At 44.3% G+C, this 27,000-nt stretch overlaps 1 protein-coding gene and 1 non-coding gene across 2 annotated transcripts in view; one reads left to right on the top strand and one right to left on the bottom strand.

The window, feature by feature from the left end:
* Positions 1-27,000, bottom strand: part of LOC126091850 (beta-arrestin-1) — a 468,408-nt gene that overhangs the window by 238,610 nt on the left and 202,798 nt on the right. The gene's annotated exons all lie outside the window — the stretch shown is intronic.
* Positions 12,559-12,633, top strand: Trnas-cga (transfer RNA serine (anticodon CGA)). The gene has a single exon. It is a non-coding gene; the product is annotated as a tRNA-Ser (tRNA).

Raw genomic sequence — 27,000 nt, 5'->3', positions numbered from 1 at the left:
TGTTGAATATTATATGTGTGGTCCGCGTAAATGATGAGGTGGTACTGAATCTAATTCAGAAGAGGAAATTTATGGCAAATAAACTTGACTAAAAAGAAGGATCAGCCGACAGCGCACATTCTGGAGCGTAACAATTGCAGAGGGGGACCAAGAGATGATCATTGTAACCAGGTTCAAATGGACGTGGGTTGTTGTAGTTATTCTCAGATGAACTGGCTTGCTCAGTATATGCTAGCGCAGAGGGCTACATCAAACCAGACTGACTGTAGATAACAATTACAGGTGATATAAATATATTGAGGTTTTATGCTAGTGAAAGATACTCTTTAAATACATTATGTTAAATGTGATACCGCTCTCCACAGAATGACTATTTTCATTGTTCAAAAAATGGTTCAAATGGCTCTGAGCACTATGGGACTTAACTTCTGAGGTTATCAGTCCCCTAGAACTTAGAACTACTTAAACCTAACTAACCTAAGGACATCACACACATCCATGCCCGAGGCAGGATTCGAACCTGCGACCGCAGCGGTCGCGCGGTTCCAGACTGTAGCGCCTAGAACCGCTCGGCCACACTGGCCGGCTACTTTCATTGTGTAGCGGAGTGCGCGTTGCACTGAAGCTTTATGAGAAATTAAAACTGTGTGTCGTGCAGAGACTCGAAGCTGGAGTTTTCTTTCATTGCCTTTACACGTAGGAGAAAAGTAAAGGCACAAGTGGAGCTGTGTAGGATGGTCATGTGTCACTGTCCATAGCTCAGTCGGTAAGGACACTGCTCGTTGAAACTATGGTTCCAGGTTCGAGACCTGGCCCGGCAAGTACTTATAAATTTGCCAGAAAGTTTCTATTAAAACTTATTAAAAATATTTCCACTTTCAATCGTTCAAGTAATTTCCTCTTAATTTCCTTCTGTTGTGTACTCAACTTTCCATTTCTTCCAGGGTATCATTATGTGTCATACTTTATTGTTGCCAATTTTCTGGATTCAGTAACACACTCTAAAACAAAGTCTAACTACCCACCGCTAAGGAATTATCCGAATGGGACGAAAATCGGCAGATGCGATGAATAAATGATTACGATTTCAGAAAAATCGGAGGATTTATTCAAGAGAATCACAAATTGAGTAACTCAATAACGCGATAATCCACCTCTGGCCCTTGACATCAATTGAGGGAGCTGTTTTGATGTGCTCCTGAGGGATATCGTGCAAAATTCTAACCAACTGCCAATTGGCATGATGGATCGTCAAAATCCCAAGCTGTTTGGACGACTATGAATCAATGCTGAGCCGAATATCTGCTAGCCTGTGGGCCACAGGTGGATCAAAGCGTTATTGACTTGCTCAACTTGTGAAGCTCTTTCACTTGAGTAACTCATCCAATTTTTCTGAAATTTTATTGATTTGTTTGTCCATACACGTACATAACACCTAGTTATGATCATTTCATTTTTCGGCGGCCGAACACCCCACAGGGGTCTCCCGGCCGACAATGCCGTACGATCATTTCATTTCACACCTAGCGATTTCCGTCCCACTCAAACAATTCCTTCGTGGTGCCAGGGTGTATACCCGCTATAATTTAAGTGATCTTAACTGTATACATTATTAGGCAAAATAACCGTGAACAGTACGCAGCGCTGAGATTTCCGAGCTTCCTACTCGGATATTTTGCACGTAAGTTAGTACTCACGCGAAGTGAAAACAAATCTGTGCCAAAATGTGTAACGACTAAAAAAATATGATCTCATTATTAGTGTTGCGCCCCCCCTCCCACCTCCCTCTCCCTCGTTTGCTTTTGTCTGTTGTTCAGTTCAAAAGCAGACATATACCAGAGTACCCCATCTTCCGTTTTTTCGTGGCTCACAGGACGCTCCCCTGCCCTCTGCAACTCTCCTACACAAGTGCACCAAGCGCGGGGGATTTTCCAACCGAGTTGGACGGGCGCTCACGGACAGACGGCAATTACGTCTTCAGCTGAGGGTTGCCTTTGTTTGTATGAAGCGCACTGCAAAACGCCGCCATCTCATTTCCCTGGAGAGCAGCTGTTGCTGCTGCTGAAGTGCCCACTGCTCTGTCTCTGAATGGTCTTGTGTGATGTATCTTCAGTGTGCACAGAAGCACGAAGAGAAAACTTCAAAGTGAATTTCACAAAGGATTGCTACGACCTTTAAAGCCACTTTAATAGTTGTTGTCGCTAGATGAAAAGACTAGTACGAGAGCAAGTCGCTGGAAAGTCGTGTGCTGCGCCTTCATCCATGGAAGTAATTTCACTGCTAAGATTTGAGTGTGGGGCAATTGTGATCGTTTGTTGAAGGGGTCGATGGTTGTGGTGTCTAAGATCGGCCAGAAATTATCTAACAGCAGTAGTAGATTCATTAGCAGCCAACAATTAACAAGTCGACCACCAAGCAAGTAAATTGCCGCTTCTTTTGCTTCTATTTGCTTTAAACATCGTTAGAAGGTAAGTGTGACGACTCCCTTTCTACTAACCAACAGAGCAAAAGTTATCAAAATGAGACGTGAAACATTCAAGTATGTGTGGACTAATGGTCCTAAAACTATGTCGCGCGGGGTTGCCGTTCGGCTCCCTAAGTTAGATTAAGTAGTGTGAAAGCCTAGGGACCCATGACCTCAGCAGTTTGGTCTCATAGGAGCTTACCACAAATTAAATTCTAAAACTATCTCCTCGGTGGCGTATGCACCGTTGAGACACAGTCCACGTGAACTAATCGAAACCAATGTCTGTATCTGATTTCCTGGACGCCCTGTAGCTGAGTCGCGTTAAGCCTCTAAGGATGAGCAGTCACACCGACGTGTTAACGTATTTATGATTTATTTATTACAGAAAAAGTGTTTGTGCCACGTGAATATCTAGCTACACATACTTCTCTGGCAGTTCAGCGTAGCATCAAGACATTACCGTTGTTTTGTGATTTTAACGAAGGGGAGAAGAAAAATCCCTAGTTACAGCTGTGATACAAAATGATTTTGTGCATACTTAAGGAAAGAAAGAATCCTATGTGGCAGGTACGCTCGGCACAGCGATAGTGTCTAGAACTTATGCGCGAGTGTAGGCTTTCGCTGTCGTGTCAATAAAACGTTTCCGGGTATGTGGCTGTATCTGCCTGTTGCCAACGTTTTGGTCACTAAGTGGCTTTCATCAGGGTGCTGTATGTACTATTGGGCCAGTGCCACGTTCACATCTAATATAATGTACTTTAGTCCTACTTGTTGCAGCAGCTTTTCGGGATCTTCATTCAACTCCATTTTGGCTGACTGGCAGAAGGGAGAAGCCGGGACTATCAACGATTATTGATAGTTTCCACTGTAATTCCTATCACGTAATATCGGCAAATAAGCGGACCTCTATAACAACACATCAAACTGGACAAGAGCCTAACGCGTGAAGACCACGTCATGACATTAGCAATATAGGGTCCGACATAATTTTTAGACTATCTTCTAATAAATGGAAATAGGTTAACCACCAGCACACAAAAACGAGACTTTTCGAAACCATTCTCCCAGTGATTACATACGGTTCCGTGGTACGGTCGATGGCCTCTGACGCCATCACCACCAAGGTTCGGCGATTCCGAAGCAGATTTATCAGAATTGCCACGGATGCTATTCAGTACCAAACAGGAACTGTATACAAATATAAAGACTGACAAAATCACAAAATCCTCCCGACCATTCAGACCAAGCTACAAAAATTTTCAATGCAACATCATTACTGCCCAACACCACCTTGCGAATCACAGAAACAAATCAACCTGATCCTAAAATAACGAAAGCCAGAATCGTTCATATTTCGTAAATTACCCATCCAATTATAGCACAAGTAATACGACTGACCCTTTCATAATAAAGTCATATTCCCAGTTATTAGACAGAAGGCACGGATCTAAATAAAATCGATCCTTCGAAACAAACGGAGGTTCCAGGCCCACCAGACGAGCCGCCTTGCGCGAGGAGCTGGTCGAGTCTTGCAACGCCACAACGTGGAACTTAATGTTCCAGAGGATTCTGCAACGTGAAACAAATGGACACATCCGATTTTTTGCTTCATGGAAAGGAACGTGGTCACTGAGGTGCAAAATCGCGTTGTACATCAGAAGCACACCGCTTGGGAGACGCCATATTGGTTTTCATCGTGTTTAGTTGAAGCACATATTCGGCGGGCTTTATATTACAACATAAGTCCTATGAACACATTCCGTTTCAGATCACCTGCGCTTGAGATCTCTCGAAAAAATTTCGTTTTCAGATGATTTGTAATAAAATGACGGGAAACATATTAGTGGTAATAAATTTCAGATTTAGTTGTTTTCGTATTATGACTTGCGTGTTATTAAAGTGTGCCGCTTCAAGGCAACGGTGCACGGAAGATATAACAAATACGAGTCTTTGTTGATGTGATCTGTTAAAATTGTCAGCCAATGACAACGACCGTAGAAGCCAACAGCTGTTGTGTAGCAGATAGAGGCGCGGTGTTGCGAAGACAAATGTAGTTGGTTCGTGTTGTGATACAATTTTTTTTATTCGTCTTAGCGTTTTCTGAAAAGATTCTAGGACTTTGTTAATTTACTGGAAGTGTGCTCGTATTTGATTTTACGTATATAGAAGAGCACTGTCTTATCTACAAGAGTGTCTGCACTACTTGCAGTAGGGTATTTTGCACCTTCTCGTTTCAAGTAGTCTTTCACATGTACTAAAATGTCTGCCGCTGAATAGAAGCAGTGATCCAGAAAGAGTGACCTTAGACTTTTGCTAAAAACGAGAATGATGAAATAATTTTTTACGTTATGTGGAAGACTTAATATAAATTTTCATCGTGGTATCTGCAATGTAGGTTTTAGAACTTCCACTTTCTCGCTCTCTTTATTGTTCTCCCAATGGCGGTGTCTCCTTCACTCTTTACTTAGCACTGTTCTGTCACTTACTGATTGGACGTGGAACTTCATTTTTTTTCCTTGTGTCACGTTCCTGGACGTTTACGTTTTTATTTATATATACCACGGACAGAGCAACAGGATTAGCATATGTGGAAGGGAGGAAACGAGTGTTTTCATGGAGCTGCGGAAGCAATTCTGCATAAAAGCAATTCTGCGTAAGTCCATTTTAGTGATTTTGTGTGATTTGGCAGCCAGACACGTCGATACCTGATCAGTCCATTGGTTAGTACTTCTTGCGCGATGTGACACTTTATTTCTCTTTAACGAAGGACGTCTCTATCGCATGATCCTTGTTTGACGTCCACTTACCTGTGATTTAAGTCTATATCGCACTTTTGAAGATGATAGATTCCTCTTTTGAAACAGGTAAAGTTAAATAAATAACTTTTGTTCAGCTGCCGATTGATTTACTAGTTTTTATTTTGGTGAAAAGCTTACACAATGCCATTACGTATAATTCTTTTTCCAGTGAACCCTTCACTGACTATGTTTGTTGACACTTTGATCTATTTTTTGGGTTCAAATGGCTCTGAGCACTATGGGATCTATTTTTTGGGTCTTTTGGAAGTAGAAAGCACACCTCTGCTTCTTTTCTGCTACACGGTAACTGCACTACGCAATGAGAAAATGTTCCTGACTATCCTTAACGTAAACTCCTACGAGTAGTGTACCAAGTCGTCGTAAAACAGATGTAATAGCCTATCAGCTCATATCAGGAAAGTAGAAGAAAGCTTCTATCGGAGCACAAAAAAGTAAATATACTCCTTTTTAAGAGACTGACTGAGAAGTGGGGCACCAGTTGTCTCACTCTACCTTCCTTAGCACCTTTCAAAATTTTCCTTAAAGTTTTGGGATGCGAACATATTCGCGCTCCTTTTAATATGCAGCTCACCTCTCACTCACACGAGCTCCCCAAAAGTAACTCATTCACACCCACTAGGCTATCGCTGTATGGCGCTCATACCCATCCACTCCCACTTGCCCATTCTCGCTTACTCATTCATTCCAACTCATTTTGTCATTACAGAGACAGTCACCTTCGTTCTTTCCTACTACTACTGTCTCCTCTCTCTGTCATAGTCTCCTTCTTGTTCTCTCTTACTGCTGCTGTATCATTCATTCCTGCTGTTGCTGACTTTTCTCACTGTCACTATCTCTATCTCTGTCTTTGTCTTCCTTGTTGTCTCTTTATCACTGGCTCTCACCCACTTCCACTTTCTCGTTCTCTTTATTGTTCTCCCACTGGCGGTGTCTCCTTCACTCTTTCCTTAGTACTGTTCTGTCACTGACGACTACGTTCCACTGCCACTGTGCCCCCCTCTTTCTCTCTCGCTGCCACTGTCTCTATCGCTCTTACTACACAAGAATCACTGACTAATATCGTCCCGTCCAGTATTTATCACTTTTCCGCCTCTTTCCCATTTCCACTGTCTCCTTCGCTCTCAGCATAAAAAAGCGCAAATATGTTCGCATGCCAAATTTTTTGGGAATTTTTTTTATTAAAGGTGCTAACGAAGGTAGAATGAGGCAGCTGCTACCCAAATTTTCAAAAATGGTTCAAATGGCTCTGAGCACTATGGGACTCAACATCTTAGATCATAAGTCCCCTAGAACTTAGAACTACTTAAACTTAACTAACCCAAGGACATCACACGCACCCATGCCCGAGGCAGGATTCGAACCTGCGACCGTAGCAGTCCTGCGGTTCCGGACTGCAGCGCCAGAACCGCTAGATCACCGCGGCCGGCCCCAAATTTTCAGCCAGTCTTTTAAACAAAAGTATGTGCCTTTTTTGTGCTCCGATAGGAGCATTTTTCCGCTGTTCTTTTCCCTGCCACAGCAGGGCATGTCACTTACATGAAGACAATTTTATAGCTTAGTAGAATTTGATAGTTTACCTATCTGAAACTGAAATAATGCAAAACTAATTCTGCATCTAACACCGGAATTCACGTGCACAAAAGTAGGGTTGTAAGGGAGCAGGACCTTAGAAATATATAGTAATACTTTCAACCATCTGCTGTTCATAGCTGTCGTGCAATCCAATGCTCGGCTTTGGTACGAAAAATATAGTAAAAAACACTTTTTCAGGTTTTCTAAGGAACCACCCATGAATTAACGATGTCTTCAAAAGCCCTTTAAACTCTGCCGTAGGCCGCATCAAATGCAACAAGAACAACCGATTTGCTCCATTTGCCTAAGCAGGAAGAAGTGGGTAATATTCACACTTTGACCCTGTACTGTAGAACAGTGACACTAAAACGGTCCTCCTGTTGGGTATACGAAGAGTCCCTAGCCCAAGGGCTATCCAAAACAATTGACCCTATCTTTCCACCACGAATAGAACACGAGATATGATCCCCAGGAAAAATCAGGTTTGTATGCTACCGGCACTTTGGAAGAAACATATGTAGGTGGAACTAATTTACCGACGACACGCAGTTACCGTACAAGTCATCACGGCACCTATTGTTCGGACGCATTCTTTGAATTTTCAGGACACTGACTCCTATTAGCCCAGTACTATACAGTTGCTGTGTTCCAACCACTTCCTGCAGCATCTGAAAACCGCTATTTAAGATCGTAGGTAACGAAACGTCGGTCTGCCGCACGGCGAAAGCCGTAGTGCATGGTAGAACGAAGCATGTGAATCGCGTTTGGTAGGAAGGAATTGAAAGCTTACAAATACTGCCGACTCGGCAGTCGGACACGAACTGCATGCGGGGAAGAAACATGGCGGCCGATATAATGTAGGCGGTACTCGTGTGACGCTACCGACTTGGCCTGCTTAGAATAAGGCACTGGAGGAATTCGATACCTACCGAGTCGGAATTCGATACCTACCGAGTCGGCACGAACTGCATTTGGGGAAAAACACATGCCATTAACTACACGGTTCCGTCTATCGGAATCTACCGAAGGTAACGAATTGGAGAGGCACGCAGTGAATTCAGCGAAGGTAGCTTCGAGCCATGTGGGATATTCGTTGCTCAGTAAAACGTACGTAAGATATTTTGGACTATCTATATTGAATTACCTAGTTATCTACACTGACGGAAAATAGTCAGAGCACCAAGAAATAATGTAGAGGAATGAAATTTCCGGAATAGGATTGCCTACGTAATATATTTGAATGATAAATATTGCAAGATCTTAAGTTAACTGTTGAATTCAACCAAGCAAACGTGCATGCACTGTGTTGTACAGGTTCCGGATGTCAGCCTGTGGGATGGAGTCCATGCCTGTTGGACTTGGTCAGTCAATAAAGCGGACGGTTGATACTAGTTGAGACGGACGCCGGAGTTATCGTTTGATGCGCTCGATTGGAGACAAACCTGGTCATCTAACAGACGAAGGCAACATGTGTACACTCTGTAGAGCATGCTGGGTTACAGCAGCAATAAGCGGACGAGCGTTATTCTGTTAGAAAACAATCCCTGTAATGTTTTCATGAATGGCCGCACAACAGGTCGAATTACCACACTGACGTACAAATTTCCAGTCCTGGCGCTAGGGATAACCACGGGAGTGCTCCTGCTGTCTTGCTGAAACGCACCCCCACATGATCACTCTGGGAGTAGGTGTAGTGTGTCTAGCACGCAGACGTGTTGGATGCAGGCTCTCAATTAGCCTCCTCCTAACAAGCACATGGGCATCACTGACACAGAGACCCAGCTTTCAACTGAAAACACAACAGACCTCCGTCTTGCCCTCCCATGAGCTCTCGCTTCACACCACTAAAGTCGCAATCGGGAATGGTTTGTCAGTGCAATGCACGTTACAAGGCGTCTGGCTCGGAGCTGTTCTTGATGGATCCAATTTGTAACAGTTCGATGTGTCACTGTGGTGCAAACTGTTGCTCAAATCGATCCTGCAGATGCAGTACGATGCGCCAGAGCCATACGCCTTCCCCTCTCGTTAGTGCCACGTGACCATCCTGAGCCTGGTCTTGCGAACGTACATATTCTTGAGTACAGTGGCTACACTCCTGCCAGGATTTTCTGCAGTAACGCAAAAGGAACATACGCCTTCTCGTAGCCCTTACTACACGACCTCGTGCACACTCAGTGAGGTGTGACAATAGTGTTTCTGTCGCCTTGAAAGCATTCTTGATGAACATCCGCTCACCACGTCCAATCTCAAAGGTAACTAACGATCACGACCGTTACAGTCTGTATTTTAAGCAAACACTATTTGAATCCTGGTAGTGGCGCTACTAGTGCCACTCTTGCGAGTGGCAAGAAATTAACAGACATCTTTCAGATGCAGAAACAAGCCTGCCAACTTTCGTTCATGTCGCACAACTCCTCCTTGGTCTTGCCATTTTTCGCTCCAGTGTATTTGCATATCAATATTTATAATGCCAGAGCAACATTTTCGGTATGTGAAAAACAATGCTTTAGAATCTTGCAAACGACAAGCGTCCGAAGTTGCACCAGAGCGCGAGTGAGCAGGGCCTCCGGAGATAAGGGAGCTTATACATTTAGCCGACGGCGGGACTCTCGCCAGTGTTTGTGCGGCGGCGCAGTAAATTAACGCAGCGCTGCGCTGCAGGCAGTAAACAGGTTTGCGGCGCCCATCCTCCCGACTTTTAAAAGTCTAGAGGCCCCAGGTGTCTGCTGGCTGTGGCCTCCAGCAGCTAACAGCTGCCGCCGCGCCAGCCGACGAGTTGTCGCGGCGTGTCGACAGCACACCAACTTCGCCCGCCCCCGGCCTCCCAGCGAAACTTCGCGCTCGCTGCCCTTTAATGAAGCGATACCCGAGGCAACAAATATTCGTGGGTGTCTGCCGACGCCCAATGGGCGGAGTAAGCACGTCAGGAACAAGAACGAAACTTAGATTTATTCATGTTGTGTGGAATTCGTTGAGGTCAGCGACCGTATTACAAATTTATGAAATAATTTTTACTGCTTAAGTCATTTTCTACTAACATTTCTCACCACGACGCGTTTAGCCGGTATACAACCATCATTACAATTTTCAATAGAGAATGTTCGAAATTGAAATGAAAATCAAATACGTAATGCAGCGAACGAAGGAAAATTTATAGACAAAGTTCATGTAGTCTCAGATTTTTTACACATTGGTAGGGTTTTCCTATAAAGACCCGAAGTACCGTATCCGATAAATGGTTCGATGAGGTAAGGAAAGACATTAACACCATGGGACTGAATCAGGATGACGCCTTTAACCGTCAAAGTACAGATCACCAATCAACAACTGAAACTTCATGGCAGATTAAAACTGTGTGCCGGACCGAGACTCGAACTCGGGACCATTGCCTTTCATGGGCAAGTGTCCTACCAACTGACTTACCCAAGTACGACTCACGACCCGATCTCACAGCTTTACTTCCGCCATTACTTCATCTCTTACATTCCAAACTCCACAGAATCACTCTTGCAAAGCTTGCAAGACTAGCGCTCCTCTTCGAGCAGTAGTCTCTAATGGCCCTAAATGATAATAAAGCGTCGTATCTTATGTGCGCTAGTCAATAAGAATGAGTGTTACGAATTTGTGATATTTCTTATGGATTTCCCGAAATTAGATATACAGAACGACACAATAAGAGTAGCATCTAGGCCATCACATTGTTTAAATATGTAAGGATAATACTAAGAAGCTATATGAAATGGGAAGTACACGTAAGAACTGTATTAATGAAGACTAAAGGAAGACAGCTTTTTCTGGTAGGGTTCTGGTCAAGTGCAGTGCACCCGTAAAGGCAACTGCATACAAAACGCTGCTAGGGTCGTAGCAGATCGATGTAACCCCTATAGATATGCTCAAGGAACAAAGGGGAATCCTGCGAAGCCGGGTCGAGTGAATTCTGAGAGCCTGAGAGCCTAAGAGCGACAGAGACTGTGCGACATTTTTTTCAGTCACCAACGTTACAGTCTTAAGTAAGAGATTGGTCGGCATGGTAAAAGATGTCGCCTTAGTTCTTTCGCAACCCAACAGAGGGAACCTTTGTACTTTCTGCATTGTCCATAAGACATTAGTTTACGTTGAATTCTTGACTGAGATATACAGGAAGAGACGTGGATGCAGGTTGCGCGTTATGTTTATAAAAGATGTTTGATGCCGACTGCTAAACGTTGGTTCATCGACAAAAATGCAGATTCGATACTGTTAGAGGACAATAATCTGAAGCACCGCAGTAGGCTTTGCAGTGACTGGAAAAAGGAGAAAGATGTGCAGGTACTTGATTCGCCTTCATAGTCGCCTGATGCTAATCCTATTGAAAAAGTATGGTCTTACGTCAAAAAAGTATGGTCTTACGTCAAAAAAGTATGGTCTTACGTCAAAAAAGGTGTAAAGAAAAAATACACTCACTTTGAAACAGCTACCAACGGAAATTCGACGCGTTTGGACGTCTCTTCCAAGTGCATGAGCGGAAAACACGGTTTCAAGCATGCCTCGGAGACGCCAAGCAATTATCGGGGCTGCGCGTGACTGGACTTACAATTAACTGAAATAATGTTTTTCTTTTGTTCATATATGGAGCTCGTGTATGTTTTAGTTTGCTGTCAAATACATTTTTCTACTGATTAACTGGACCACGATCTTACTTAACAGACATAAATGTAGCGTACTGACAGACACGAGATTATTGCGCGCACAGAGGTACACGCAAGGTCATTTCCTGAATTGAGACGAACTGCAGGAAATGATCTCTCAAAGGATCGCGTAGACTCGCCTTCCAGCAGGGTAGACAGTGTCACCCGCAGGTAGTGCAGGTTTGCCTCGCCTGTGCGGCGTTGTGTAAGGATGCCTGGTCCCACGAGGCGGCCGCCAATAATCCCCGCCCACACACTGAGGCTGCACCGGCACTGACGATTCGATTCAACCACGCCGTGGCGACTCATCGCAGCCATAGATGGGTGTTGTGAAGGCTGACGATGCTGCCCTTCGCTAAGCTTGCCCCACCTGTGAATGGGAAGGATGACAGTAACCCCAGCACTGTGGTGGCCTGTGCGACGAACCAACGATAACACCGTCGCCGCGGAGGCACGTCCTTGGTAATAATGGCTCCACGCGTTGTGACACGGATAATGGCAGTTGTCGTGCAGAATGTTCCACACGATCGACTTACTGACTTACTAACTTCAGGCTGGTGGGCCACTTGGCTGGTACTGATACCCGAGTCACTGTTAAAGATCTTTCATTTCCACCATCAAATGGGTCTACCTCCTTTGGAAAGAATTTCCGGCCGTACGTCCACATGGCTATTTTGTTCCTTACTCTCTGAAGGACCGTTTACTGAAATTTTTCCCCATTTAGCACAATTACCGTGTATACAGTTAAGTTTTTCCTCGCTCAATGCCAGTACGGAATACGATAGAAACACACTAATACTGGAACGAAGTACCCTCCGACATCCACTGTCCAGAGTACAAAAGAAGATCGGAATTTTCAGAATGAGATTTTCACTCTGCAGCGGAGTGTGCGCCAATAAGAAACTTTCTGGTAGATTAAAACTGTGTGCCGAGCCGAGACTCGAACTCGGGACCTTTACTTTTGGAAGGAAGTTTGGAAGGTAGGAGACAAGGTACTAGCAGAAGTAAAGCTGTGAGGACGGGGCGTGAGTCGTGCTTGGGTAGCTCAGTTGGTAGAGCACTTGCCCGCGAAAGGCAAAGGTCCCGAGTTCGAGTCTCGGCCCGGCACACAGTTTTAATCTGCCAGAAAGTTTCAAGATCGGATTTGACAGCTCACTCAACGAAGTACTCTTTCCATCTCCTTTCAAAAACAGTAAGCTATTATCCGAGTACCGAAGATGAAGATCACTGCTTGGAACTCATGAACTCTCGCTTCGCCATGACTCCTGCTGGAGTCTTTCACGACTGGCCCTTATCAACAGGTGAATATGGTGAGGCACTCTGACGAAATAGTACATAGTTTCACCGATGACACTCATCGCAATGCACGAGATCGTCCAAACTAAGTTATAGATCATTTTGACGTCGCACACTAGTGTGTAGAAATGGCGTTTCATTCTGTGTTACGATCGAACACACTTTTCGCTACTGATTAAAGAATAAGGCTAGAGGCAATTGCGGATGGTACATGTCGCCGAGATTAGTCACAAAGACCTGTAATCCGGCAGAAAGAAAGGACCAACACGAGCAAAAGCACTATAGCCCAAACGGCTTTAGAGCTGCGCTGGTCAGCGTCATCGCCAGAAATGTCTGCGACAGGGTAACGTGCTGGAGGCAGCGCAGCGACCGTGTCGGCGCGGCGCGGCCTCTGCACAGGAAGCGGCCGATACGCTGCGTGCGTGCGCTACGAGAGCGGCGCGGATGGCTGGCTGCACCAGCTGTGTAGCTACCTCGTGTACCTGCGGCGCACACCGAGGCCTCTACCTTGCGCTCTGGCCGTCTCTGCTCAACACTTTCACTACGCTCTGCTTTAAGGTCGGTTCACACTGGACGCCAAAGGACGGAATATCTGCATCTATATACAGGCTTTGCAAACCACTGTGAAGAGCATAGTAGAGGGATACAAGTATTTTGTACAGTACCACACGCCACGTTTACTTTCTGTTCCAATAGCGTATGGAGCGCGGTAGGGGCGACTGCTTAAATGCCTCTGGCAAATGACCTTAACAATAAAAACTGTGATAATTTCCACATGAATAAATGAAGTTTCGGTTACACGATAATTCACAAAAATTTCAAGCTAATCGACTTAACAAAATACATATATATTACAATTCTGTACAACTTTAATTGGAACCAACAAGCAGAAATGTTATTAGAAAGGCGAAACCAGGATTTCGTTTTATTGGCAGAACATTTAGAAGATGTAACACATCCATCAAAGAGGCTGCCTACACTACCCTTGTTCATCCTTGTTTTTGGTGTTGCTCCGCCATATGGGATCCTAAACCCAGATAGGACAAAATTCGAAAGAGGACCGCTCGTTTTCTATTGCCGCGAAGGAGTGCTGATGCGATACGCGCGAATTCATGTGGCAAGGAAACAAAAACGCTTTTCGTTGCGGCGAGATATTTTCACAATATTTCTCCTCCGAATGCGAAAACATTGTTGACTTCCACGAGTATACTGAGAAATCAACATCGTAATAAAAAAAGAAATAGAAATGAGATCTCGCACCGAAATATTTAGGTGTTCATTTATGCCCAGGCGCTATTTGGTAATGAAACGGTCAAAAAATTGTCAAATGCAGACTAGTCATGTAGATTCTAAGGGTAGGTTTTCCTTCCGTTCCAAGAACGTATGGAGCACGGGCTGTTTAAAATGGCACTGTGCGTGCTTTTCTAGTCTTCATGGTCTCTAAAGAGGCGATACAGAGGAGGATGAGGAATATCTTTACATTCTTCACTTAATACTGGTCTGTGAAACTTCGTGAGTAGCCTTTAATGGAATAATTGGGGGGTCTACTCAATAGCTCACCAATTCAGGTTTTTACAGAATGTTTTTGGCGCCCTCTCTGAAGTCAAATCCGTGACCATTCGTTCCGCCCTTATTCGTATACGTTTAATATCCGCTGTTAGCCTTATTTGGCATTGGTCCAACACACTGAAGTAATATTCTAAGATGGAAAACGCATGTGTTTCATAAGGAGTATTTTCCCAGCATCCTGCACGTGAACCGAAGTCTGCCACTTCTCTTACCTACGATTGTGCCTGTGTGATCGATTCATTTCATACCCTTACAATCGGTATTTGTATGAGTCAGCTCACTTCTATTTTGACTCATTGATGTTTTAGTCACAGGATATCGCTTACCTGCGTCCTGAGTATTCTGAAAAACGTGCATGCGCCGTAACAGAGGGGGATGTCGTCATCTGCTAACATCAAAATTTAATCCAAATCTCCAATTTCATACTTGTGTTACAGTAGTGGATTTTGCGCTTTTGTATCTTATTAAACTGTGTGTTGTTAAATACTGTTTTGAAATGCTTCGAAAATGACCAAATGTGTGTGAAATCTTATGGGACTTAACTGCTATGGTCATCAGTCCCTAACCTTACACAACTTAACCTAAATTTCCTAAGGACAGACAAACAAACACACACACACACACACACACACACACACACACAACACAAACACAAACACACACACAAACACACACACGAGGAAGGACTCGAAGCTCCGCCGGGACCAGCCGCACAGTCCATGACTGCAGCGCCTGAGACCGCTCGGCTAATCCCGCGCGGCGAAATGCTTCGACAAATTTTCCTTTCTTTCAATTTTCAGCAGTGTGGAGAATTTACCGTACAACCTTTCGCAAGAGCATCGATTACGAATTTTGCTTTTGTCATTAACAAACTCCTATTACTGATGTTTTATAATGTTGTAGCTATATGTCAACTACTGTAACAACGGCGATCCCACAGAACTACTTTCTCACCATTGAGGTGCGTAAATCTGCAGAAGACAGCACTCGCACAATACGCAATTTTGACGCAAACGTACAAACAAGAACCAAGCGCTCGTGACAGTTGAATCTCAGTACAGAAATAACACGCTGGATGGCTCTGAGCACTATGGGACTCAACATCTTAGGTCGTAAGTCCCCTAGAACTTAGAACTACTTAAACCTAACCAACCTAAGGACATCACACACACCCATGCCCGAGGCAGGATTCGAACCTGCGACCGCAGCAGTCCCGCGGTTCCGGACTGCAGCGCCAGATCCGCACGGCCACCGCGGCCTAACACGCCAGGAGCGCTGCAGTAGATTCACTTGTCACGACCAGTCAACTGCGGTAAAACAGGTGCTCGTGTAAAATGTGTCTTCTAAAGGAGATGGAAATTAATCCGTCCTCACCGCTATCGCCTGTGTTATGATTTTGTGCTCTTGTCTCTTGAATCATTATTGTATCACTAGCACTGTCTGTGAGACCCGTTACGTAGGATGCATTCGGACTTCATTTTTCGTAAGCGTTTTTCCACAAAGAAAGACCAAAAAAAACAAGAAAGTGTGAACTGATTAAACTTTTAAAATATCTGCGCAAATAAATAGCCTGCTTGTATGCAATTAAGACCACAGATAGGAAAAAGATTTTTAACGAGAAATGTTTCAACAGCAAAAACGTCAAATTTTGAAGTCTACTAACGGGGGAAATTTACAATACTTTCGCAATTAAAATGGGAACAAGGTCTCGTAGGATGAAGTAAAAATGCCGAATAAAACTAAACTACTAGATTTTCCGACAGAACCAGGCGGAAACTTTCATGGATTTTTTGTCTTCTCCAACTATGAAAGACGGTTGTAATAGCAATCTCAGAATACTTACCAAGGTTACAGAGCGGCTAGAGTTACCAATGCAGGTCGCCGTGATGCAAATAAAAATCATGAACGAACATGACATGGCCATCGATGCACACCGTGACAGCTTTTTGGAATACGTGCCATACAGTGCAGGTCTCTGTTGCCGCTCCAAGTCCAAAGCAATAAATTTTAGATCTAAATGCTCCTTTGCGTTAAGATGGCTAATTCGTTCCTGGTATTACAGGAGTGTTATCCTAGTACCCGCACTACGCAGCTCGACAGGCGTGCCAGGAATACGTGACAGCAGGATGTTCTTTGGGCAGGACTGATCGATGGCTGCCGCAGTTCCATCGAGCCAACACATGAACAATTCTTGCTGTTCTCTATTCGTGAGTGTTGCAGAGCCGTAGTAACTCCGTCTCATAATAAAAACCATGGACACATTCCGCAAAGATCAGGCGAAACTGCACAACCAACTCTTCAGTTAACGGTGGATGCATTTGTGTAGGCGTGTTCCAAGATCCGTTCTCCGTCTACTACATTCAAGTTCAGTGCTAGTTTTCAAGTATCCATTGCTATCTCCCTACCTTGTTAACATATGCAGATAGCTTAAAAAGCCTTATTTTCACAAGAGATGGCGATTCAAATACCAAGTTTCGTTTGGTCTTACGCCAGATGCGTTTCCTACACTTTCACCGCTTCTGCTGGATCGATAGATTAGAAATTCGGAAGGACACATTCTTTCAACCACGTGACGAAACGTGCCGCTCTTCGCTAGATGATCTTTGTCTTTTCCATTAATCTAACCTAATAAAAGTCCCAGACTGATGCGCAATACTCAACAATCGGTCGAACAAGTGTTTTGTAAGCCACTTCTTTCGTGGATGAATTAAATTTCCTTAAGTTTCTTCCAAGGAGTCTCAGTCTGTCATCTGCTTTTCCTACTACGTGTTTTATGTCGTCACTCCACTTACGGTCGCTCCGGATGGTTACTTCTAGATATTTTGCTGTAACTACTTTTTCCAGCAATTTGTCACCAATAGTGTAACAGACAGTAATGGATTTCTTCTCCTTTCATTTATTTACGCTCAGCCTCAGCTGAAGCGACGACACTTTCTGCGCAACCCACCCATCATTTTGCACGACAATGCGCGGACGCATTCAGTGCAATCTGTGGCTGCTCTGTTCGGTCGATGGGACTGGGAAGTACTATCCCATCCTCCATACTCCGCGGACTTACATCCTTGTGACTTTGATTTGATTTCCAAGATGAAGGACTTCAGAACTGTTCCAGAGATTCGACATGCCGCAGACCGCTCCATTCGCACCATCAACTGAACAGGCTCTGCTAACGGTATACTACGCCTTCCACACCGCTGGCAACGGGTTCTACACAACGCTGGTGACTACTTTGAAGGACAGTGACAAGTGCAACACGCAACTCTTTTGTATCGGTTGTGAATAAATAGTTGCCACTATTTAAGTTCCAACCCTCGTATACAAACGATTTAGGAGACAATCTGAGCAGCCCCCTTCAGATTGTCTGCAGACGGTACTGTCACTTGCTGTTTCGCAAAGTCATCGGATGATCAAAACCAACGGAAAAATTATTTAAGAGAGGTATCAGTATGGTGCAAAATGTGAAAATTGACACTAAATAATGAAAAGTGACATGTCAGCCATACGAATAGTGAAAGGAATATCCTACATTTCGAAGACGACAGAGTGCGCCGGCGGCCGAGGCAAACAGCAATGCAGAGTACGACTGAGTTCCGCTATTCCACCAGCGAGGGCGCTGACGGCGGGCAGTGTGTTCCATCTATCAAGTTTTCGACGAATGCGCAGAATACTAACAGCGTGCTATATATTGCGGAACGGAGGAAGTTTTCGCCAGTCTGCGACGGCTCTCCTGAAGAGATAACTGGCAGGTGCCCAGTTGAAATATCGTGCGAGATATTTAACGACGACCGGCTGCAAGCACGAAATTTGTTTGAACAGTAAATTCGCCGTGAAAATTTTAAAATTCAGGGTTAGTTACCTTTGAGATTGGACGAGGTCAGTTGATGTTAGTCAAGAATGCCTTTGAAGTGGGAAAGACGCCATTATCAACACCTCACTGAGTTTGAACGAGGTCGTGTAATACGGACACAGGAAGCTGGATACTCCTTCAGCGATACTGCAGAACGACTTGTATGTAGCCACTTTACGTGACTGTAGCAGAAGTGGTCACTAATATGTACGGTTGCAAGAAGACCAGGATCTGGACGGCCACGTGGCACTACAGAGAGGGAAGACCATCATCTTCAGCGTATGGCTCTGGCACATCTTACTGCATCTGCAGCAGTAGACACGACAGTGACAACTGTTATAAATCTATTACCTCAAGGGAATCTCCAAGCCAGACGCCCTGTAGCGTTATTCCAGTGACCCCCAAACCACCGCCATTTGCGACTTCAGTAGTGCCATCAAAAGCTCATTGGAGGGCAGGGTGGAGGTCAGTTGAGTTTTCTGGTGGCAGGTGGTTCTGCCTCGATGCCAGCGATGGCCGCGTGTTGGTTAGTAGGATGTCAGTTGAGGGCTTGCAACCAACCTGTCTGCTTGCTAGACACATTGGACTTACACCTGGAGTTATGGTCTGTGGTGCGATTTCGTGTGACGGCAGGAGCATTCTCGTAGTTACCCCACACACCCTGACTGAAAATGTGCACATCAGTCTGATGATTCGACCTTTGTTCTGCCATTCATAAACAGCTTTGCAGGGAGTGTTTTCCAACAGGATAACGCTCGCTCACATACCGCTGTTGTAAATCAACATGCTCTACATAGTTTCGACCTGTTGCCCTGGCCTGCTCGATCACCAGATGTGTTTCCAATCGAGCATATATGGGACATAATCGGACGAATACTCCTGCGTCATCCACAAACATTACCCGTCCCGCATCGGACTCCATCCCACAAACCGACATCCGGCACCTGGCAACACAATGCACGCACTTTTGCATACTTGCAGTCAACATTCTTGCGGTTACATTGGTTGTTAATGTATCAGCATGTCACATTTACAATGTCTTCTCACGCTTTGCACTTTATATATTGCAATGTTTTTAAATGTGTTATTATGACGAAATGTATTCCCGAAATTTCATTAATTATTTTTTTGGTGTTACGATTTTTCCCGTCATCGTATTTTATGTAGGACCAAAACTTCTCAGGGTTGGGAAAATTTTACTTTCAAAGTGAATGAACGCAACTTCCATTGCTCACCTTACGCTCATTTTCGCGTCATTCAGCTTTTGTTCGTAGGCTATAGTGTATTTTCTATCTCCACATTTGCAGTTCGTGAACAGGAAAGCGGCATGACTTGACCGTAGAAATCACTTACGGTTGCAACCTGAAAGACGTGACGGCCTTAGCGTATCAGCAGGCGACCGTTAACAGTGCGTCACCTGCTAGGTGTAGGCGGAGACGCACGCCCTCTGTCGTCACCACGAGCGCTTCTAACGTTCGTCGGGAAAACCTCGCTTCTTACTCAGCCCGGTCCCGAGGACTCAACGCGTCATTCGTTGCGTAAAGGCTCGGTGCGCCGCTCTGGGAATTTCTACGACCGAAGCTACACTGAGGAATTCGCGTGCGAACGGACCGACAGGCAACGAAACTGGACAGTAATATACTCACTCCGTAAACCGCGATGCTGCTGATTTTCTCAGCACGACAGTGAAAAGAACTAAATTTGTATTAAAAGCTTAATTTTCCCTCTTCAGTGTGCCATGACAACTTCAAGCACGACTTCGTCGGTATTTCGCTAACTGTCTCTGCGAACGTCGGCTGCATTTTAAAGCAACCCATTTCAGTGTCTGGCCTATGTTTCTACGCTAAATATAAGAAACTCAGATCTGTCACAGGAAATTTATCAACTGATATTGCCGTGAGCTGTCTGCAGTAGCTGTCTGCAGTAGGTATTAGCAATGGTGGCTGGCGTGCTGCGGACCACCCGTTCATACCAAAACACCAGCGTATTTTTGTTACTTAGTATTTATCATTGCCGGAAGGTTCTAGACATTTCTTATGTTTGAATGTTTTTATATTCTGGAATATTTAATTCTTGTATAAAAAGTCGTTCTCTCCTTCCAGTAGTTCAGTTCTGCCTGTATGCTGGTGTCTATAACAAACGTGTTTTCGGTGCAAAGTGTTATACTTCACTGACGATCTTGTTTTAGGATTTGGACTTTTAAGGCAGTTACGATGTGACACTGTTTAGTGTATATGCCGCGAACTTCAGAACATCTACATCACCGTTGCTCCAATTAGGTAACGTGAAAGCCGTCGCCTACTCGGGCAAGAACCGGAATACAAGCAGAATGTAGATTCCAAGGTCCGTATATTCAGAGAACATTGGATTCCGAAACAGTAGTAATTCAGCTGCCCATCAGGTATCCACCAATGTTTTCCGGAGGCGCTGGTCAGGAGCGACGAAATGGCTGAAAAGACTCGACCGACTTGCGAAGTACAACAGGTCGGATAAAATGTTTTTGTCAAATGTGCACTTTTACTTGGACGGCACACCCCAGCAGATCTGCTGGTAACGTTAGGCGACCATCAGCAGCACGTGCTTTTAGCGGAAGAGTGACTGACGAACAGAGCTCAGCGTCACGGCGAAACGACACAGTCCCACATACGTCATGTTTTGGCCCTATGCCATATTGGAAATCGGAATGTGACCGAAGCAAACAAAATCCGTCACTTGATGAGAGAGGTCTCAGAAGAGGTGGACCAAGTTGTTCTGGCAAAGGAAGTCACAGTTACAGGAAAATTGATAAAGCGGCGTCATCGAATCAAGGGAATCAACAGAAAAGAGTCGTACGAAATAAGTATGATAGAACACCCGATGTGGTTTCTGTGGCAGTCGTCGAAAACCACCATCACCTAGCCTCCCTCATACGCCAGGTAGTACGAGAAGATGGAGCATTTTATGCCATCCAGAACTGTCTGACTAAGTAAGAGACAGCAGCCATGAGTTTCCAACCCATACATCAGGAGGTAACAGATAATGCTAAAGAAGTATTGTATCGATACTTAGCTGCAGTCTCCGCCACCAGTCGATCGCAAAAGGGAGAATGGACTCTGTCATTTCGGGCTTATGTTGCGCCGTCTAACGACAACCCAGCATCCGACCAATGCAGGTACAACCAGTTCCTCTCCCATATATAACGCCCCGCAGACAAACAGAAATTTTGAAGACAGAGGACAACACGTAGGTGTCTTTCCATTGTGGACGTCCTGTGCACATTGTACGCTATTGCAGAGATGTTTGATTTGTGGGGCGCTCAAGTGCGCGGTCATCAGCGCCCGTACAAAGTCCCAGTTTTTACACATTCCAATCTAGCCACTATCACGAATGATGACGATGATGAAATGATGAGGACAACTCAAACACTAAGTCCCAGGGCAGACTATTGCAGAGAGAAGACGAGTGTTCGACTATTATCATGCCGCTGCAAGATATCAACCAGCTGAACAGTTCTCTTCACGTTGAACTGAACTTGGGGAAACGGTCGCACACGCGGAATATAATCAGAACCACAACGTTTACGCGTAAATGATAATCTGGAACTTACTCAAGGAATATTGTATGCCCTGACAAAAAAATGGTGGGAGCATAAGCCAAGAAAAGCAGTCGACAATGATCAATAGAGACCGGATTACATGCATCATAAAAACCTTAAAATATACATGCACATATGCATGAAAAGTGTCGAAATATGCAAGATCAAATAACGAAAAACATGGTAGTTATTGCGTGCATTATATATTAAAGTCGAACCTGTGCATATGAATTACGAGGAAGAGCGCCGGCCACGCGAAAAATCGGTACATTTAGAACACTCATTTTTTGAATATTTTTTGGTAGAGGTTAGGAAGGGAGCCTTTCTGGGATTATTTTCTAAAAATCTTCAAAATTAGGACGCATACCGCGTTTCAAAAATTGCTCCTTCTTTGCTATTGTTGTCGGTAACACGCGGATGGCACGCTCAAAAACTCCGTAATATTTTATTTAAAAAACGTACAATCACGAATTTTTTGAACAGCATTAACTTTTAATTAATACTATTGGACCAAAGCATCATTTACAATTTATTTTACATTTTTCTACTATTGTAAATATAAACGACCAAGTACTATTCCAAATGTTGGGTAGTGAGATTGTGTCTTAGATCACTCAAAGCATTTTTATAAGCAGGAAAGGACCGTTCTAGATCAACTGAGGGAACTGGGCAGTATTTGAATTTGGGTGCTATGTTGGCATACTTGCAGGTGTATGGGAAATACTTGCAGCTATATGGGAAAAATGAATGCTAATCACAGCAATGTCTTTTTTAATACCGGAATCATTGAAAGCTTCCTTGCACTGGCAAACTGCCAAAGCCTCTGCACTATCCAAGTCGTTTACTACCCCTCTAATGGCCTCGAAATGTTCATTGTAAAACAACACAGCTTCGACCACGCGCCACAACGAGTTACCACTGGTGCGGGAGGTAAAGGAACATTTGGTAGTTGTTCTCTGTAGATCTAGATGCGATCAGGAGCCTTTAGAAACACTTTGTGGATGAAATCAGTTTATTTACATTCACAAACGTGGAATGTACTTTTTCAGCAAGACGACGTACTCCACGAGCAAAGCACGTCACATAAATCGAATTGGCATAAAATATTCGGAGCGCTTTTCCTGTTTTGATCATATAGGAAGCAGCATCTGAAATAAGCACAAACACACTTTCACCTGCAAAAGATCCGGTAAATATTTTTCTAAAACCCTCATTTACAATCTGATATATACTTTATATATATACTTTAACAAGTTCTTTGAAGGCTGCTAAACAGGAAGAGGAAGGCTGCCCTTTTAAGGCACCAACAATTACAATTGCAATTTAACGGCCACAAGTGTGTGTAGTTTCGCCAACTGAAATCCAGACAATGCTGCCCTTGAGTTCATTGCGTATTTCTTGCAGAACATTTACGTAAATTGTCGGTATGTAATTTTTACGCAAAATTGATTCAGCTAGCACATATTTTGATTTAAGCAATATTTGCCCAGGAAGTCTTTGAGGACAGGGTTTGTAAGTTTGTGAAGAGGAATACTGGCTTGCATGAATGCTTCACATAGATACATGTTAAAATGATTTGTTTTATTATCTTTGGAAAAATCCCTGCTACTGCAACTTGCTGTTGTCGGAAGTTGTTGTCGTGGTCCTTTCTTCTGCATTCCTCCGCTATTAAGACTTTTCTTGACCTGCTGGTCTATTTGAAACACTTTTTTTTAACACGTTCAACTGTGTATAAGTAAACACAAAGCTAAACTGAAACAATGGACATGCGACTAAAAGCTTGCGTAGTTTAACTGATGCCGACGCGTACGATACAACAGCGGAGGGGATTAACCGGGGCATTGACTCTGCCTGCCTGTTCCTCTTCCTCATCTGTAATGATTTCGACGGCGTGAATGGCTGAGTGGTTCTACGAGGTGCATTCAAGTTCCAAGTCCTCCGATTGTTTTTCTAATTAACTACTCACCCGAAATCGATGAAACTGGCGTTACTTCTCGACGTAATCGCCCTGCAGACGCACACATTTTTCACAACGCTGACGCCATGATTCCATGGCAGCGGCGAAGACTTCTTTAGGAGTCTGTTTTGACCACTGGAAAATCGCTGAGGCAATAGCAGCACGGCTGGTGAATGTGCGGCCACGGAGAGTGTCTTTCATTGTTGGAAAAAGCCAAAAGTCACTAGGAGCCAGGTCAGGTGAGTAGGGAGCATGAGGAATCACTTCAAAGTTGTTATCACGAAGAAACTGTTGCGTAACGTTAGCTCGATGTGCGGGTGCGTTGTCTTTGTGAAACAGCACACGCGCAGCCCTTCCCGGACGTTTTTGTTGCAGTGCAGGAAGGAATTTGTTCTTCAAAACATTTTCGTAGGATGCACCTGTTACCGTAGTGCCCTTTGGAACGCAATGGGTACGCTGTCCCAAAACATGGACACCATTTTTTTAGCACTGGCGGTTACCCGAAATTTTTTTGGTGGCGGTGAATCTGTGTGCTTCCATTGAGTTGACTGGCGCTTTGTTTCTGAATTGAAAAATGGCATCCACGTCTCATCCATTGTCACAACCGACGAAAGGAAAGTCCCATTCATGCTGTCGTTGCGTGTCAACATTGCTTGGCAACATGCCACACGGGCAGCCATGTGGTCGTCCGTCAGCATTCGTGGCACCCACCTGGATGACACTTTTCGCATTTTCAGATCGTCATGCAGGATTGTGTGCACAGAACCCACAGAAATGCCAACTCTGGAGGCGATCTGTTCAACAGTCATTCGGCGATCCCCCAAAACAATTCTCTCCACTTTCTCGATCATGTCGTCAGACCGGCTTGTGCGAGTCCGAGGTTGTTTCGGTTTGTTGTCACACGATGTTCTGCCTTCATTAAACTGTCACACCCACCAACGCACTTTCGACACATCCATAACTCCATCACCACATGTCTCTTTCAACTGTCGATGAATTTCAATTGGTTTCACACCACGCAAATTTAGAAAACGAATGATTGCACGCTGTTCAAGTAAGGAAAAAGTCGCCATTTTAAGTATTTAAAACAGTTCTCATTCTCGCCGCTGGCGGTAAAATTCCATCTGCCGTACAGTGCTGCCATCTCTGGGACGTATTGACAATGAACGCGGCCTCATTTTAAAACAATGCGCATGTTTCTATCTCTTTCCAGTCCGGAGGAAAAAAATCTGAGGCCTTAGAACTTGAATGCACCTCGTAGGCGCTTCAGTCTGGAACCGCGCGACCGCTACGGCCGCAGGTTCGAATCCTGCCTCGCGTGTGGATGAGTGTGATGTCCTTAGGTTAGTTAGGTTTAAGTAGTTCGAAGTTCTAGGGGACTGATGACCTCAGATGTTAAGTCCCATAGTGCTCAGGGCCGTTTGTAATGATTTCGCCAGCCAGTGGCCTCTCGGTTAGCGACGGCACGCAGGTCTAGGTCGCGGTCAATCTGTGAGACATCAAAACTAGATCGAGCTAGAGCGAAAATATGCATCGTCACTAGTTTTTAGTTAAAATATGCAATAACCGGTGAAATGGAGCCAAATATGCAAATGCATATAATCTGGTCTGTAGTGATCAGAACTACTGAGCAGTCTGTAGCTGGTACAAAGTACTAAGAAATGACTTGTGAAGAAAAAGACATCGCTATTCGAGGCGAGAGGAGAAGCGGCGAACAGCAGATGGAATAGTTTACGTGGAATTAACTCCGCAGCTATGGTATGAAACAGTAAAAGGAGTTTCAATTGTTCCTGGCACAGTGGGTGCAGTGCGGAAAGACCTCACTGAGAGCTTTATCATTTGCATCCCTAAAATGTTCATCTGCCAACCAGAGAAAGCCACGTTACTGAGATCTGAGCGTATTATCAGTGGATATTTCACGCAGTCCTAGGCACTTCGGTAGTGTAACACTGGCGACAGGACACGAAACCCAGCAAAAGTGATCTCATCTGCTGTGTCTGGTGTTCTCTTTAGTTCTTTAATGCAGATTAATAATAACAACAACAACAACAACAATAATAATAATACTGATTATATCAATCTCTCCTTACTGCGTACGCACGCTGAAGCTACAGAGTTGTGTGTTCTCCAGTCGTCATATCACGTAGTGCCCGACGCCGGGCCTATCGCTGTCTGGACTGTCCCACGATAACGGACAGCAACAACATATCAGAGTTACCGTCTCTGTTGAAGCCTGCATCGGCTTGAGTCGATATTCTACGGCCTAGCGCTGTTAGAAAGAGTCTCGCAACAGTTCAGTTGCTTTCTGCTGTTTGCTTTGACGGTATACGATTCGTTTCACCCTACTGTTGCTGTCTGAGAACAACTGCACCGTCTTGAATTTATGGTCTTGTATACCCAGCGTTTCTTCCGCTCACTGTCTATTCTGACCGTCGATCGCAATCTTAATATCTCGGTTAAATTACACTGCGCTAACTGAAGAGCGTCGTATCCTATCAGCTACTCTTTACTAGAGCGCTGCTTAGAGGTTCTGAGTTTGCAGCCGACAGGAAATCATCACATTTGTGACGACTCTATTGTGCTGGCAAAAGAGTATTGGTGAACCAATGGCTTAAACATGTAACGCCATTCCTAACATTGCAGGGAGAAGAACTGGTCTTGTTCCCGCCATAAATTTAAGACGAGGAAAGTGGCATTTGTACTTAGGTGTGTTCACACAAATTCAGCACTTCACGCATGCCTTGAGGACGCAGATTAACGTCCCTTCGCAAGTATTTTACTGATCTGACAACTTATTTCCCGCTTTGATATTTGTCGGGAAATCTGAACTATCCTGTCGTTTAACTAACATAAATTATGTAAACTGCCAAAGGGCATGTGAGTATCACTGATCAACAAAAACTAGTAAAGGCAAATATTTATGGACGAACATAGGGGAGTATTTCTTCGATGCCCTGGTTCTACACATCTAAGGCGAAAATCCACGACACATTTAATCACGGATCAACCAGAAGATATCTTCACAGATTAAATGTACGGAGTAGTCCATACTGTGAATGTGAGGGACTAACGGTACGTGAGACACATTACATGTTCTTCTCATGTAGTTTGGAAAATTGGCAAACTGATTTCTAGCAACAGTTAATAAAGTATCATCAACCACTACCCTCCTACCTGGCAATTCACCTCCAAGAAAATAAATTTTAAAAATAATTATGAAATTTTTCGCGTA

The sequence above is a fragment of the Schistocerca cancellata genome, chromosome 1 (assembly GCF_023864275.1).
Source record: "Schistocerca cancellata isolate TAMUIC-IGC-003103 chromosome 1, iqSchCanc2.1, whole genome shotgun sequence".
NCBI lineage: Eukaryota > Metazoa > Arthropoda > Insecta > Orthoptera > Acrididae > Schistocerca > Schistocerca cancellata.
Note: the sequence above shows the minus strand (reverse complement) of the source record. Positions and strands in the feature narration are given on the sequence as shown.